The following is a 14,319-nucleotide window of genomic DNA, read 5'->3' on the forward strand; positions in this document are numbered from 1 at the left end:
GTGTGCAGTTTATTTTTCCATTAAAGCTTTTTAAATTCACAGTGTGTCTCATGACTTTTTGTCATAGGAGTTAAACCAGTGACTCTATAAGAGAACTGGACAGAGCGAGTGTGATGTCACCCATAGAAAATGCCTAACTTCTGGCTCCAAGTCAATGAGTCACCATTTTCCTCCGATACTGATGCTGCCATTGGAAGTCAGTTGAGATTAGTAAACAGGGATTTTTCTGATTTAATCTGAGTCAATGTTTCTATGGCAACCACGGTCACCAATCGGGAGTGAGCTTGTTGGAAGTCCGCATCCCTTCCACTGAAAGCAGCTCGGGATAATCTGTCAATCAAACTTTCGAAGTCGGGACAATAGGCAACACATGCTTTTATTGAGGCGTCTGATTGGTCTGTTTATACTTTGAATAACTAGAAATAAAACTAGAAAAGTCACATTACCTGCAATAATGCTAGTGTGAATGCTTTTTGATGAATGCGGTTGTTGTAAATTGCGTAAATTGTGTAAATTGCATACATTTGCATACATCCATTCATCCATCTTCCTGTCCGCTTCTTCTCTTTCGGGGTCGCGGGGTGCCGGAGCCTATCCCGGCTGCTGATGGGTGAAGGCGGGGTTCACCCTGGACAGGTCGCCAGTCTGTCTCAGGGCCTCAATCACACACACATACACTCTCACATTCACACCTAGGGACAATTTAGAGTCACCAATGAACCTATGAAGCATGTTTTTGGACGGTGGGAGGAACCCACGCATGCACGGGGAGAACATGCAAACTCCACACAGAAAGGTCCCAGCCGGGAGTCGAACCGGGGCCTTCTCGCTGTGAGGCGAGAGCGCTAACCACTGCTCCACCGTGCAGCCTTATAATAAAAAAAATAATAAATTTGCATAAATTGCTTAATTGTAAAAAGTACATAAAATGCTTAAATTGCATTAATTTCCATAAATTGCGTAAAAAGCGTAAAATATAGAAATACCAAAAGTACCAGCGTTAATGTCTTGAACGTGCTTAAGGTTTGATACCAATATTGTATAAGCTTTAAAATGCACTAAAAAGTTGAAAATTTTCCCATTGACTCAATATGGGCTAAAAATGAGCATATATCGCGCAAAATCTTGAAACATGTAAAATTTGCGAAAACCAAAAGAACAAGCGATAAATTGCTTAAACTGTGCTTGAGTTAGGTATGGAAGTGGACATAAACTATAATAATAATAAAATGAAACAGGAAAATAATTGTGTGAATGCTTTGAAGCATTCACACAATTATCGAGAACCAAAAAAAGTTTCAGAGCAAGAATGGCTATTCTGACTAATAGAATGACTCGGTAACAGCTGTTTATTACTCCTTAGAAGTCAATGGGATTTTGGCTTTCTGGGTACTTCCTGTTTGGAATACAAGGGGGTAGGGGGGTCACTCAGTCCAATTCTCTTATACAGTCAATGTGGCTACCTCAGACCATTTGGGAAGGGCTGAAGAGAAATGGTCTTCAATTTGTTGTAAGATATCCTCAATCTTCGCTTAAAAGAGGTTAGTTCAAAATGTCCTTTGACTAAAAAGAACTGGAGTGGACATTTTAGGATGGGGAATCATGTCTGAGTGCATCCTCTGCTGTGTCCATGTTATAGGCTGTCTGTAGAATTCATGTAAAAGTTTTTTGGGAGCCACACTTCAAATTCTTCACTGGCCCAAAATGAACTTGCTTTGTTCGTCAAAAGCATGGTGGTAAAAGATATGAAACATAAACATTTTCAATTGGTAAATACACTAGGGTGTATGTTTGTAATCTGAGTCCTAACCACACCTCAATGGAACATCTTCTCAGTCCTCAGCCAAGATCTAAAATGTGTTAAAGATCTGCCATCATCTGTGTTTACTGTTTTATCTGAGATTCTTTCAGAACGTTCTATCAGGAGCAGGTAGGCCCCACAGTCCTCACCCAGACCGGGACAGCAATGGGGTCCCCTCCACAGCAGTGAGGCTGCAATGTGAGGCCAACAACCACCCCCACAAGGGCGAGAACTGCAGCAATAACCCCAGACTGAACCAGCAACCACTGGAACAAAGGATCCCCAAAGGGAAACACTGGGGTCCTTAAAGGGGAACCTTAAACTGGGAAAACCTTAAAAGGACTGAAGATGTTAAATTTGAAGAAGTAATATCTATTAAATAAATTGAAATGATTTGAAGGGCTGGATAGAATCCCCTGGTGGGCCGGATCCAGGCCCCGGGTCTTGACTCTGACACATGTGCCTTAGGGACAACTAAAAACCCGGCACCAGAACACCTCAGGGTCAGCAAGGGTTCATACTCTAAAAGTAGATCACTTAAATAAGAAAGCCTAAGACCATAAAAATTTGATCAAATCGATTCATCGATTTGAATCAATTTAAGCTTAACAGATCAATAATCAATTCATAAAAATATAAATCAGTTCTGCACATAAAGCTAAAGTCTGCTAGCTTGACGCTAACGTTTAATGGAATTTCCCATAGGGCGGCTAATGCTAATACTCGGTTGACCTAAACATACATTGCTGACTAAATGAACATCTCTTCCAAACTCTTTTAAGGAAATATTTTTTAAAATAACCATTTGTGGTCTAAAACGTCATTTTTTGCTCATTATGTCTTCTTCTTCTGGAATAAGGTGTAATGCTGTAGCGTGATCCCCACCTAGTGGCCAAACTGAAACGTCCTCCAGGAGAAGCAGAACAACATTTACAATGTTAATGATCTGAACATTTTAGTTAGAACTTCTTTTGAGAATCCATTTAACACTGTATGATATTAACAATCTTGTTAATTTACTAATACATTTTACTGGGTGTGAAATGTATCAGATTAATAGAAAAATATTTAAAACATATAGGAGATTATTAATGTATTTCTAGACAAATTTGTCTAAATGTGTAAACTCAAAATTGAAAAAAATCGATTCAAATCAGGCTTTTGTGAATCGAATCAAATCATTTTTGAACATTATAATTGATATCCAGCCCTACGTAAAACACTTATAAACAATTGAAAGAAACTAAATTAATCCTGAAACGCACAGAGAGTCAATGCAGCGATGTTAGAACCTGTGTAATGTGTTCCCGCCCACTGGTCTTCGTCAGAACTAGATCATTCTCCTTTTCCTCAACAATTCAACTCTATTACAGTTTGTACTTTCTTCCTTTACATAAACTGTGGTGCTGTTTTTCTCAGAGTATATTTGAGTAAATATCTCATCCTTTTACATCCAACTTTTAGATCTAACATGTTTTTTTAGGATGCGTGTCTCACCTTTAAGGTAAAAATCCCCCCAAAATGTAACATTAATGGGAATCACTGTTTTTATACATCTTTCAATAAATTATTTAAAACAATATGTTCTTTTCTAAGGATTACCTCATTTAAATATAATGCCGTTTCGTCTGTAATCTAAAAACAAAATTACATTTTTGTGAACATTATGAATTCACAAATAGGAATTTAAAGGAAGTAAGCACCAATAGTTGTTTGAAACAGTCCAATAGCACTTCCTGTCAGAGATCCAGAAGAACGTCAACCGAATTAGAGAAAAGAGGAAAACTTGCTGATGATGTTGACGTTTCCCACAGTAATGTGACAGGGAGCCATGCTACTGGGAGCCCAGAGGCCACGCTGGTTTGTAGTTAGGCAGATGTTCAGCCCTGCCGAGCAAAGGGCACATCATCACGAGAAGTGCAATTCCCTTCATGTCTGTGCTCCTAATGCGCACACAAACTCATGTCAACTTGAATTTGAGCAGTACATCGGAACTCCTGTGGGTTTATTTAGAAATGCTCCGCATGATCTTTGAGGAAACAGTGGGAATAGATGAATTTGAAGAAAAACAGGAATCTCAAAAGAAATGCCTAAAAAGTAAAGGATTTATGACAAAAAAGAACATTTTTATCTCAGATCCTTTTTGTCAATGAAATTAAGACAAGCCTCCCAAAGAAGTCTGTGATATGAAAAGCTAAACCTGACTTGAACTAATGGCAGGACGTGTGAAATGTCTTCCCAAACAGCTGACACACTCATTTGAATGTGTGTTTCGTCCATCTCTGTCAGTGTCACAGCACAGATCTCTTTTGGCATGCGTATTGACCCAGTTCCTGTGGCTGCAGGATTGCGGCTGAGTGCAGTCCCTCTGTTGCTTCTGATGTGGACAGGCAACCCACACTGTGTGAGTGGGCTCCTGTTGGGTGATGTTGCTCAGGCTCGCTGAAGGGGCCCGAGGACAGAAACGGTCTAATGCATGAGAGGACGCGACGTCATGAGGCCACAGATGCAGCTGCCGGGTGAGGCTGGCAGCCCCCACTAATGGACATCTGAGTTCTGCTTAAGTGGAGATGCTCCACATGAAGAAGTTCACATCAATAACAGTAAAAGATGAACATTAGATCAGACTCCCCGATGTAATCCAGGGAGGGACATATGTGCTGACATACGGCAAACCGGATGAATCCTGCTTCTGAATCAACACACATTATTAGACTGTTTCAGTGACCCACAAAGTGTCTGCAGCCAAGCTGTCGGTCACAAGCAATGTGGGCTCTGTCTTTTAACAGTTTCAATGTAAACGTTTGAATTTAGACTGGAGGGAAATTTCTGGGAATTGAATTATCTGGTTTACATTTGTTTGTAGCTGTTTTTTGTTACTTCGATTTAGTTTTTCCGAATAGAAATCAGGAGATTTTTTTTTTTTTTAGATTTACCATCTATCCCTTTTGGGGTCACTGTTGGGCAAACACAGGGTACATCCTGGACAGAGTCACCAATTAATCTATAAGGCACGTTTTTGGACTGTGGGAGGAAGTCGGAGTGCCAAGAGAAAACCCACGGCCGCACGGGGAGAACATGCAAACTCCACACAGATCCCATCTGGGATTTGAACCAGCACCTTGCTGAGAGGCAGGAATGCTAACCACTGCACCACCATGCAGCTGTTTTGAGTTTTTATTTTGCCCACAAAAAATAAAAAATAAATAAATAAAATAAACATTTTGTTTAAATCATTTTTAAACACAAAAAACAAAGGTTAATTATGATAAAGATGTTTACAGATACTGTTTTAATCTGTTTTGATACACCACAAAGTTTGTTTCAAGATGCTACACAAACATCAAACCATGAAATAAATATTTATCATTCACATTTTTACAATTTAATTCAGATTATTTAAGTATTTCAGTTTGCTGAAATCCAGTGGAATTATTTCACTTGGTTGTATTTGGATAAATGCCTGTAAAGGTGATCAACTGATTAAAAAGTGGAAAAAAGATCTGAAACAGTAATACCAGACTCAGCAAGGATGAATGTGAGATAAATAACATTTAGGCTGCGGTCACATATCCCAGAAGGCCACCACGCAGTGACCTAAATGCAAGTTTTTCAGCAAATTTGTGCGGCAGCATTTGCACTTTTACCCACTGCGCGTTGGTTGCAGAAGGTTTAAGAAAAAATTACAATTTTACGGAGACCGGACAATTTTACTCTAAAAGCTGACATCCTTCAGTGGCCGCCCACTGCGCCCAGGGACATTTGGACTCCTGTGATGGGCAGGAATGAGACCATTATGAAACTGGGCAACAGCATGGCGTCCACAGGCTGGAATCTCCAGCCGGCAGCAGCTCTGAGTGGGCGATATGTAAAAATCTCCAGACGGCGACCGTCCATGTCAAGGGCCACCAGCTGGTGGAGTGTATATATACATTTGAGCCATTCTGCACCCTTGACTGCCACCTGACTCCCACCTGACAACCAGCTGACTTGACTGCTGTCTCACTGCCACCTGACTACCTCCTGACTGCCGCCTGACTGCCACCTGACTACCTCCTGACAGCCACCTGACGACCTCCTGACTACCTCCTGACTGCTGCCTGACTGCCACCTGACTACCTCCTGACAGCCACCTGACGACCTCCTGACTACCTCCTGACTGCTGCCTGACTGCCACCTGACTACCTCCTGACAGCCACCTGACTACCTCCTGACAGCCACCTGACGACCTCCTGACTACCTCCTGACTGCTGCCTGACTGCCACCTGACTACCTCCTGACAGCCACCTGACTACCTCCTGACAGCCACCTGACTACCTCCAGACAGCAACCTGACAGCCACCTGACTGCCGCCTGACAGCCACCTGACAGCCACCTGACTGCCACCTGACTACCTCCTGACTGCCACCTGACTACCTCCTGACTGCCACCTGACTACCTCCTGACTGCCACCTGACTACCTCCTGACTTCCACCTGACTGCCACCCGACTGCCACTTGACAGCTACTGACTGCCTCCTGACTGCCACCTGACTGCCTCCTGACTGCCTCCTTATTGCCACCTGACTGCCACCATCTATATTCATGATTACACCAACAATTTACAAAGAAATCAGGCAACATGAAATCTTGTAGATACTGCTAATGCCTCCCCATTGGACGGTGACAATTGCATCTGTGACAGTAGTGTGACCAACTGATCTATTTCTTGACTTACATGGTCTGGAAGTGAAAGTTCTTTTTTGGGTGGAGAAGTGCCTGAAGTTTCCCATAACTTCAAACATTTGCATTTTAGTCTATTTTTTTTTACCCTTTTGTTGACTGTAACTCATTCACTCCTATTTCACTAAGCCATGTGTTCAGTACAACCATGAGGATTGATGAAGTAATGAAGACAATTAAATATTAAAAATTGTACATTCTTACTCGATTTCTGTCATGAAAGTGTGAAGGCAACTATTGTAAAAAACTGCCAGACAAATATAAGAATGCTGGAAAACTTGAAGGAGCCTTTCTTGGCAGCACTGATTATTCTTATTTGATCTGAAGTTCCACCAGTCCAACTTTATTCTTTCTGGTTGGACATCCCACCTCATATGTTCTAGATCTTAGAACACCCTTTGCCTCCAGCAGGAAGCTAACAAGAGAATAAATTCTCAGTGGTCTAATTTTGTCGATGAATCACCAACTCCTTCAGGGCATGCCAACAAAAGATGGGACAGTCACGGGTTGAAAGCTCTGCTGCAGGCAAGACGACCTCCGATGCCTCGTCTGGCAGAAAAAAGCAGGGAGGTCACAGCTGTCTGCATGGACAATCGAGTCAGATGCATGGGAATTCTAGCTTCACATTTTCACTATTTATTCTGACTAAAATAATGAAGCTTAGATGATGTATTGATCTGATTATCTTTTAAGGATGATCAAAACTGATGGTTCGAGGAGAGTTTGTCTGATAGTCGAACCTCAGATCCAAGAACAACAGTGCGGTTTCTGTCCTGGTTGTAGAACAGTGGATCAGCTCTACATCCTTTACTGGGTGCTGGAGGGTTCGCTCATCCAGTCCATATCTGTTTTGTAGAGTAAGGAGAAGGCGTTCGACCGTGTCCTGTGGAGGGTGCTCTGGGAGTACGGGGTCCGGGGAGCCTTACTGAGGGCTGTCCAGTCTCTGTATAACAGAAGTAGGAGCTCGGTTTGCATAGTAAGTCGGGCCTGTTCCTGATGCATGTTGGACTAATCAAGCCAGGGCCTCCAGCATGTATTGGAGTGGTTTACAGCAGAGTGTGAAGCGGCTTGGATGAGGGTCAAAACCGCTAAGTCTGAGGCCGTGTGATAGAATTTATACATTTCCTCCATAGTTTTCCTCCATGACAATTACCAAGCAACCTTTGTACACAGTTAGAAGTCACAGGATCTCATCACAGGATCTTCATATCATGATGAATTATAATATCTTGTCCATTTTTAGATATGAAACCTTAAAGTCACTATCTTAAGTTCCTGATTAGAGTTTATTTGTGTTACTGTATAAAAGGTGATGGCCCCTCCTAACAAGCAGAGAATCTGCACCCTATTTTCCTCTTTTCTTTTACTCTGTTGAATAAATACCCTTGAAAACACTTGACGAATATGTCTTTATTCCATCAGATCTAACAAACTTCTGCCACAATCTTGGTGTCAGAAGTGGGATTCCGCGTGTGTTCATCAGAGCTCGGATTGATCAACCTGAATAACACACAAAGATTCATCCTCGCCTCAACAAATCCAGCTTAAGAAAGGTAGTTTGTCCTCTCTCAGTGGGTGGAGTGCTCCTGCCACAGGTAGAGGAGTTTAAATATCTTGAAGTCTTGTTCAGGAATGAGGGAAGATCAGAGTGTGAGATCGACAGGTGGATTGCAGCCAGGGAGAGGGAAGTCTGGGAATCTTTGCTTAGACTGCTGCCCCTTCAACCCAGTACCGTATGAGCGGAGGAAGATGGATGGATGAACAGACGGATGATCAAAACATGCATTTACAAAAATGCCAGAATGTCTTAGCCAGGCTTAAAAACTCTTCCCAAAGGCAGCCCACTTGTGTCATCTTAAAAACTCAGACCTTAATCTGTCGTTCTTTGAAATACGTTCTAAAAGAATGCTAAGACATCTTGTCAGGGTTTTTGCCAAAAACCACAAGCATATCTGGTTCGGATAAGGTTAAAGCTACAAACATGGTTCTTTACTTTAACGACAAAAGAGTCTCTTGGACCCTGAGTCGGTAACAAACACAATTTAAATGATTGACAGGATGTGACATAAAGTGACCCACCACAACAGAGCTCACATCCATTTCCCAGTGTTTGTTGTGAGAACAAATGCAACATTTATAAGAGCTTGACTTGGCCCTGTCGCCAGGCAACGCAATGCAGAGAAGCTGCCAAATTAGTAAAGCATGAATGGACTGATGAGTGCGTTCAAAAACAAGGCTTTCTATTTGGCTGGGCCTCTCATGTGCTGGAGTGTGGTAAAAAGAAAACGGATACTGAAAAAAGCATCACATAGATCTACTGTATGGACACACATAATCACAAAAACCAAAGACTAACATAATCATGATTTAAATACTTTTAAATAGTTCAGCTTCAACACATCTTTAAAAAACTTTATCTACACCTCATTTGAGTCTAATTTCCATATTTCATTGCAGAAGAGTCATGGCGTTCACACTGGCTGAGAGGTTCCGTCTAGCCCCAGATGAGTGATCTAAATTATAACTGAGAAGCATGCCGTCATGCGGTGGAAGGTGTCTCAGGAACTGAGCGCACTGCAGCTGTGATCCCAACAAACCACGATTTTTCCCTTCATCACTTCCACGGAGACGAGTTTCTACCACGGACTTTCATTAATACACTCGGATACAGGAGTGAAGTTGGAGTTTAAAGATGTGCATCAAATTGGAATAGCCTTTGTGATGGTAGATAGTGCAGATTCACTTTTGTTGTTTAAAGATAGAATGGAAATGTGATGTTCATTAAATGAATACTGTGTTTTTAACATGTTATTTCAGCATTTTTCTCATTATGGAGGACATGGATAAAAAAATCAAAGACCTAAACTACATTTCTGAGTATTTATTTATTCAAATCATGATAGATCAGATAAAAAACGCAATTTGTAAAAGCTCAGGTTGGTGACGCACCAATTACCATGGGCGGGCCAAAGTCTCCCTCCATGCTTAAGCATCCACTTGCAGACAAATAAATCCATGAACGTTTTCATTTTCCTGGTCTTAGCTGGAATCTGGATCAAAACTATACGGTTGGATAGTTCCAACGTTGCTCACCATCTATGTTGTTCTGCTAATGTTAGGTGAGGGTTGTGAGGGGCTGTAAGCTAGCGTAAACAAAGGGATGATGGGATATCACCAGAGGGTTACTTCTGTGCCAAAAGTCCCGCCTCCAATCCAGAGTCGAATTTCCGATGAACTTCTGCAGCTCTGCAGAAAATAAATCTAAAAAAAACGACGCAGGCTTTTTGACTTTAGCAAAAAAACTGCATAATAATAATAATGAAAAGACCACTAGAAATGATCTTACAATAGATAAAAACATAGTTTCAATTGGACTTTAACTAGCAAAATGAATGAACCTACAGTAGTTAAAATGACTCAACATTAACATAAGTGTGTTTTGAGCGGTAACACAATAATGTGTTTGTCTGATCTAGCTCTTTGTGTTCTGAGGTAGAAGCTGCTGCGCCGAAAAACACAAATATAGAGGTGGAAAAGTACAAGACGTCCCTTCTAGAATAGAAGCACAGACTGAGACCTTTTCAAAAACCTCAATTCTCTGGATCACAGTGATAATCCTGCGTGTTTACATACAGGGTTGTCGTTGGAAACAATAAACTCAAAGACTGGTCATCACTTTTTGCATCTCAGTCGGTTTTGTCTTATTTTAAATAAAGTGGGTCAGGAAAGAACGTTGAATTTGCAAAATAAAAAGAATAAATTAAAAACTTCAGCTTGGAAAGATAAAAATAAGGCTCCATAAGATGAAAACTAACTGGTGCATTTGGAAGTAAACACCTGAACACCCACTTTCATTGTGTTTGTACAAATACACTCACCGGCCACTTTATTAGGTACACCTTGCTAGTAGCGGGTCAGACCCCCTTTTGGCTTCAGAACTGCTTTAATCTTTCATGGCAGAGATTCAACAAGGAAACATTCCTCATGAGCGTTTGGTTCATGTTGACATGAAAGCATCTCACATGATGAGAATCTCCCATTCCACCACATCCAAACTGAGATCTGTCATTAGAGTCCAATGAACTCATCGTCATGTTCAAGAAACCAGTCTGAAATGGTTCCAGAATATATTTTAGATTTTTCTGACCATTCTCTGTAAACTCTAGATAGTCTGCAGTTTCTGAAGACCGTCTGACACCAACACCTAAACCACGTTCAAAGTCCCTTCAGTCGTTCTTCCTCATTCTGCTGCTCAGTTTGAACCGCAGCAGATCATCTTTATGAGCTACTGCCATGTGATTGACTGATTAATACGTTTGTTTTAGCACTCAGTTGGACATAAATCACCAGAACACACCTACCAATGAAAATCCTTTTCATTTATACACATTTGATTCAACTGTAAACAGCACTGGCACAACATGACAAATAGAAGAATTTGAGACTACATTTCAAAATGAAGACACTCATGCATGCTCACTGGATTAGATCTAAGATGAAAAACAAAAATATACACAGAAAGTCTTTTGAAGTCATTTTAACGCCTCGGTGGATTATTTACACTGAAGTCTAAACGGATTATGTGGTGGAGATTTGAGGATTCCAGTTCATCACAGAACATCGCTGTCCATGGTGCTGAACAGCTGGAAAAACTAAGATTCAGGTTGTAATCTGAATAACAGAGTATTTAGTATTGTATTCAGTTCTTTTTGTTGGATTCCTTCAACTGGTTTATATGCTCTGCCGTCAACCTTTTACATTTTAGTGACTTATTAAGATAATTACACAATTTTACAGAGTCCCATACAACTTAAATGATTCATTTAGAGGACTCACAAGTAAACGCTAAACAGCTTCAAATATCAGCCTCAGTTTAAGTGACGCCTTTCACAAACATGTTGGAGTGAACTGCTCCTCTTCTACTTCTCCAACCCGCGTTCCTACCTTCGTGAAGAAGAGTTCTGGACGGAGAAAGCGCCACCGTAGCGTCCGTGTCCGCGTCCTCCACCTTCAGCCGGTCCGGGCAACTCTGACACACGTGCAGCCCGCGTGCAGGACGAGAGCTGAGCAGGGGCGCGCGCGCGCCGCTCAGACCTCTGCCACAGCTGAGTGTGCGAAGCGAGGCACGTGGCAGCCGACCCCACGAGCCCCCCCGTGTACAGGTGTGCAGAGGGGAGAAGGGGGTTCATGTGGTTCTCATTATTCATTTACAGCCACGAAAATGAGGGTTTGAGCTCAAACACGCACACATGATTTTGCAGTTAGACTTTTTTTAAATATTATGTTGTACTTTTATACTAAATCGAAGTTTTAGTACTTTAACCTTTAAGAACTTTGGATTCATTACCTTTTTTTTAAATATATATATATATATTTATATATAATTATGTCTTTTTTGGGGGCACGGAAAAAAGCTAAAATATAAAAAGAACCTAGCATCTCTCAAAATGTGTTTTTTTTACATTTGACAGAAGCTCAAATAACTTCTTTTCAAAATAAAGGATGCTCTGTGCCAAACAGGATCACCTCAGCGCAGCTGGTAGTTCAATGTTGTGCAGCATAAGATAATATGTGCTTTTGACTCATAAAAGATCAAACTTTTTACCAACGTTTTCTTTGCATATAAAATCTGTTCATTCTGGAGGTAGAGTTGATCAAACGTCTTCAGGTCAACAGGATGTAAAAACCTACATAGTTTATCATATATGTGAACCTCAGACATCAATTTATACAATTAACTAATCTAAATTAAATAAATGCTAATTAAATAATCCTTACTTTAAAACCATACTTTGACCACTCAAAATGAAGATGACATGAAGATGACCATAAGGTCTGTGGGGCTTCCCTCTTTCCAGACAGAACATTGGCTTGGACCCAAATAAAGTTCGCCTTCAACATATATATGTGTCTTTGCATGCCTCGAGACCGGGAGTACTCCATGCGAGTCTGATCCAACTCTTTATTAAAAGAACTACATTTCAGTTGAGTTTTTTGGTCACTTTCTTCCTCATCAACGAACTCACAGGTTAGCAGGAGAAACCTCACAATGTTCAAGTTCTTTTGACTTACATTGGCTGAATAACCAGGAACTTCTTTCAATAGACAATTATAAATTTAATGAAAAAGTTAATTTCCAATTTCAACGATTTCATCCATGTCATCATTTGTGGTTGCCAATTCGATTCCTTGTCAATATTGGTCAATTTTGAACAATCCAATTCTCTGACCTAAAATAGATCCAGGACAACTTTATCCTAAACTTTCACTAGTGTGACTCAGAGATAAATACCTGTTACTGATCAGTGCAGGTGAAGTTGTCCAGATTCCTTGTATTTTTTTAAGGTAGTAAAATAAATTAAATTTGTGTACAAACAAAAAATAATTTTAAATTCATTCACATTTTTATAAAGTTTAACCCACTATTGTTTTTAGACATCAAAATAATTATTAGAACATTCTACCACACTGTAGGGTCACATGTCTGTTGATCAGTTTTTGCTTTGATGGCACTTGATCATTTTTCATTGAACATTACCTCCACGACAGTATCCTAAAACAGATAGAGCTGCTCTGACTTCTACATTTTAAAAGTTTCTGAAAATAAATAAATGCATTTTTACGTCTGTTTTTACCTGTTTTGTTTCATTTCCTTCTTTTCCTCAATATTTCCCATTGTTCCTGTTTGCTTCAGCTCACTTTGGTTTGTTTTACAAACAAAACTGTTTTTAGAGACTTTTTTATGCTTGCTGAGCATTTAAGGACCAATAGGGATGAAAGTGTTGAAGGAGCATGATAAATTGATGTCCTCATACAGTTAATTTTATATTTCCATTCTTCTCTCCAACATCTGTTCTAGTCTAACCTAAAATATCTGTATATGAACACAACACTGATGATGAGGATCTTTGAGTAACTGTAGAAAATGATTATATTTATGATGAGAATTAGATCAGATGCCATTTTTGTCAAACACACTAAGAGTCATTTAAATAGGCATCATCCATGACACAAGCTGAAACTCAGTTTTAAATACATTTTTTTAGAACATTTTCTCCAGGAAATATAGATTTGTAAAACTTTTAATGGATTTTTTAATTGAATATGTTACTAAATATGGAATGTGTCTCTTAAATTCGACACATATCCATAATTAAGAACCGTTGCTTTAAATAGTCGCTCACTTTTTTTACCTTCACATCTGCAAAATGCATGCCTCACAGATCTCCATCCTGTGGAAGAAAAAATACTTGAAGTTCTTCTTTTCTACTTTATTCTGACAAATGTCGACATGAATCCTGCAGATACACAGAGAGTTTTGAGTTCTTGCAGGCTGTGTTTGTTTTCAGTATAAATATTAACTGAATGTCCACAGGATGAAAACAATAAAAGGCTAAAAGCACTCCTCTGAGTGTATTGAACAAAGTGTTTAAAAGAACAAATTGGAGAGGCTGCCTCCCACCCGAATGATTACTTTCTATTAAATAGTCTAACCAGAAGCATAAAAAATAACCTCATCATAGACACAATATAATGTTCTGTCCAGCAGAGTGGATGAAAGCAATTACACCTCACAATGTCCCAGAAAAAAAGCTTCAAATGTATTTCCAGCTACAGAACGACAGCAGATCTACAGATGGAAAGACTGGAAACGTAAAACATTTTATTGTTACTGTTTTACAACATTTGGCCAAAGAAACTGTTTGTTTCAGCATCTTATGTTCTCTCACAGCGAGCGAGACAAGGCCTTTATTTAACAGCAGATACAAACTTAGACCAGGATTTACATTAATGTTG

The 14,319-nt window shown here is 40.1% G+C and overlaps 1 protein-coding gene across 1 annotated transcript in view; it reads right to left on the reverse strand.

Annotated features, from left to right (window-relative positions):
- cacng5a (calcium channel, voltage-dependent, gamma subunit 5a) overlaps positions 1-11,877 on the reverse strand; it is a 30,630-nt gene extending 18,753 nt beyond the window's left edge. Inside the window, exon 1 of the mRNA XM_024259876.2 lies at positions 11,467-11,877. The gene's annotated coding sequence lies outside the window, so the exon portion shown is untranslated. The remainder of the gene's footprint in view (positions 1-11,466) is intronic.
- Positions 11,878-14,319: the final 2,442 nt, after the last annotated feature.

The sequence above is a fragment of the Oryzias melastigma genome, linkage group LG1 (assembly GCF_002922805.2).
Source record: "Oryzias melastigma strain HK-1 linkage group LG1, ASM292280v2, whole genome shotgun sequence".
In the NCBI taxonomy this organism is placed as follows: domain Eukaryota; kingdom Metazoa; phylum Chordata; class Actinopteri; order Beloniformes; family Adrianichthyidae; genus Oryzias; species Oryzias melastigma.